This window comes from Lolium rigidum, chromosome 7 (assembly GCF_022539505.1).
Source record: "Lolium rigidum isolate FL_2022 chromosome 7, APGP_CSIRO_Lrig_0.1, whole genome shotgun sequence".
Lineage (NCBI taxonomy): Eukaryota > Viridiplantae > Streptophyta > Magnoliopsida > Poales > Poaceae > Lolium > Lolium rigidum.
In genome coordinates, this window is record NC_061514.1 from 209,660,615 (window position 1) to 209,664,225 (window position 3,611).

Below are 3,611 nucleotides of genomic sequence, written 5' to 3' on the forward strand. Positions count from 1 at the left end.
ACTCCCTTCATTTTCTCCAATAATATAATATAAAATATATATTTTCCCTCCACCTAAAATATAGCTTTCCCTCCAGTTATCATTTTTTTCGCAGGTTATTTTCTTATGTGCCCACTTCCCCTATTTCTCTGCTCCTCTCCCCCATTATCGCCGCGCACGATCGAGATCAATCCGCCTCAACGAGGTCAAACGGCGCGGCCCTCCTCATCTGCGGGATCGAGTGCCGGCCTGCTCGCGCGATCTTCTCCCTCGCGCCCCAGCCCGCTCGAACGCCGCCGCCCTCCTCACCGGCGGGATCAAGCGTCGCCCTCGCCCGCGGCCATCTCCGTCCACACCCACGGGAACGCCTCAGGCTGCACCCATGAGAATGCCACCACCTGCAAACGCGCGAACGCCTCCACCTACAGACCTATTCCTGCGAGAACATCGACGCCCGTACCCACGCGAACGCCTCCGACTCCTCAAGGTAACAAGACTAACAACCCGTTCTACAAATTTTCGTAGTAGTGAACACTGAGGAGTGCCGGTACTTCGTGTATTTGTTGCTATGTGTCACCATCTTTTTTGCAGACTGTGCGGTGTGATGCTTTTCTTCTACCCTTTGTAGTAGCTTGCTGTTGATATTTGAGATCGATCCAAATATTAACCTTGTGTCTGACGGGTACTGAATTTCATGCTCTTATGAAGTAATTAACTGATTATTTATCACACGCCAAATAACACATGTGATCTTTCTTATAGATCTATTCATTCATCAGTCAAGAAGTAGAGATGTACTCCAGTCTGTATTTGTCATATCTCTGAATGCGTAACCAAGTTTCTAAGCAATTTTTTCTGTAGTTTTCATATCTCTGAATGTGTAAACCAAGTTTCCTGTAAATAAAAGGATTGTTTCTAAAATTGTTCTTTTTGTATTTGTCATATGCCTGAACCTATATATATAAATTACTAAGAAGTTCATTTTGTAAACTTAATGAAAGGATGAAACAACTTCTTGGCTGTCAATTTTCTTCGCCTATGTACTGCAGAGTTTGCTGATCAGTTTTTTCAAATGTGTCAGCCTGAGGGTCACGCTTAGCGATCTCATGTTGCAAGGATTCTGTATCGGTACATTTCTTATCCAAAACTGACTGCACTCCGTCCAATAGCTTCTGGCTATCTGATTCTAGATTCAAAGTCTTATGTATCGGTAGTCTTCTGTATCATAAGAGGTATAGCTAGAAAAAAAAAGCTAAATGATCAATTTTGGAGAAACAACTACTCCGTAGAAAAATTAACCTGCAGTTGCACGCTTTCTCTATTTTATGTTGTTTGGTTCAACATTTTTTCAAATCTGCACAGAGACAAGCATGCTATCATGAAAACCTTGTGCTGAAACTACTACAATATGTCCTGAAACTGAACTCTTTTGAGGTGATGCCCTATTTACATGTTTTTCCTTATTAAAGAGATAAAGTGAGTCGTGATATTGCTAGGATGGTGAGGTAGACATGACATGAGGCCTTTGTCAAATAAGTGACTGTATGCTTTTGGTCATTGCTTTTCTAACTCTTAGATATGTTAACATATTATGATACTAATATTTCATGATACCCTTCTTGGCCAAGGAAGTACAGTCATGCCCGCAACTCTGGAGTATGAGAGAAACAGGTTGGCAAGGATTAAGAGGCGCATGGCTGAGGAGGCAGGTCCTCCTGAAGACATACGAAACATAGCTACTGAACTGTTATATGGTCAGAATGCAAATCAAAACAGGGGCGCAAAGGTGTGGATGGTGGTAGTGGCTCCAAATATGAGCCAAATGATGAGGAGGAGGCTGATGATGCCGATGAGTTTTCTGAAGAAGAAGAGGAGCAGGGGCCAACTCTACATATGTCAAAGAAAAAGGTACTATATTTCAGTGTCATACATAGTAGATAATGCATTCCTTTCTAACCTGTTCATGTACATATGTATATCAGCATTTCAACTCTACTTAATCAGATCTATGTTAAAAAGAATGCAAAAGTAACTTTAATTTGTCTCTGCATGAAATTTCCCAGCCGTTGTGCACAAAATGCAAGCAACATTCTGTGTTGATTGCTGTTGGTTCTATTTGCATCACTCTTGTAACATACTTGATTAATGCACAATAAAATTAGCATGCACATCATGTTCGTACATGTATTTTCTCAAGCAATAATTTTCTGTAACAGAATCATAATGGAAAGAAGGGCATTGTTAAAAAGAGTGCAAATGTAACTTTAATTTATCTCTGCATGAAATTTTCCTGTAACAAAATTTATCGTTGGTTGATATGCTTCCGGCTGCTTGCTATGCTATTGAATGCTTGTTGTGCCGCTAGTTCTTTCTATGTTGCTTGCTATTGAACCACTTTTTTCTAACTTGAGCAATGATACTTTTCTTCTACAGACTGCTGTGGGAAGAAAAGGAAGTGATGCACAACCAGAAGATGAGCACCCAGTATTTGGTACGCAGATTGTGGCTGAAGTTCTAAAGGAGCACAACACCTCAAGCACCTTCCTTTCTACCATGGGGGTAACAATCAAGATATGGGAGGTCTAAGGACACCAGCTTCCGCAGAATGCGTTCAAGAGTTAGATGGAAAAGCTGAACAAGAAAATAGTGAGGACCATAGGCAAATGTGATGTACCAACAACAGTTAACTAACAGAGGTAAAACGCAAGAGGCTGTACTTAAAGAGATGAAAAAGAAGCAACACGAAGTATTGGAGGCCATGAAGAAGAGCATGGAAGAAAAGAATAAATCATATAAAAAGAAGCAAGAGGAACATGATGGCCTTATTAGATTCCTCTTACGAAAACATGTAACGTAGACTAGGTACCATACTTGATGGTTCATGAAGGCTACGCTTATATGTTGTGCTATCCTAGTACGATCTTAGTTTGCTCGACTTTACTTATGATAGTTTTATAGTGCAACTTATTCTGTTATGTACAAAGATTTTGTTTTGAGTTAGATGCCAATTGAGTATATCTTGTCATAGGTATATTAAATTTAGTGCAAAAAGAAAAAGGATATGTACACAAAATGGGAAAAACATGCTAAAATAATTTTAAAATTATACATGTAATAAATATTTAATTCAGTAAAACAAAAAAATAATAAATAAGAAATAAAAAATTACAAATTACAAATTAAAAATATCCTAAATTAATTAAGGACATCACATATGATGTCATTCACATCCATGACGCTACTTCGTGACGTTTCCTAGCATGAGATGGTCTCTCAAGGTGCTGACATCATACATGACGTCATTCGTATTCGGTGACGTTTTTTCGCGCGCCGCGTCACTAGGAGTAATCTATGACGGGGATTCCGTGACGATGCTTGTGACACTCTAACTACGTCACAAAGGGGTCTTTCGTGACGTTTATTGCTATTGCATGACGTCTTGAGCCCGTCACAGTATGTCAGATCTCTTGTAGTGAAAGGACCCGATCTGACCTGCAAGGCGTGAGAAGTGGACTGAAGAGGCTCGGGGGGCAGCTCACCCTGAAGGTTCTCTGCTCTGGAGAGCCGATTTTGTTGAAATCGGCTGGCTCTGCATTATGACGTGAGGCCAATGGCGGCACATTTGGCTGATT

At 40.4% G+C, this 3,611-nt stretch overlaps 1 long non-coding RNA gene across 2 annotated transcripts; it reads left to right on the plus strand.

The window, feature by feature from the left end:
• The first annotated feature begins 290 nt into the window (after positions 1 to 290).
• On the plus strand, positions 291 to 3,004 carry LOC124676350. 2 transcript variants are annotated; one of them, XR_006993582.1, is made up of 3 exons: positions 291 to 466; positions 571 to 1,887; positions 2,413 to 3,004. It is a non-coding gene; the product is annotated as an uncharacterized LOC124676350 (long non-coding RNA). The 2 variants fall into 2 exon arrangements; XR_006993581.1 differs by having other exon boundaries at positions 291 to 1,887.
• The last annotated feature ends 607 nt before the right edge of the window (positions 3,005 to 3,611 follow it).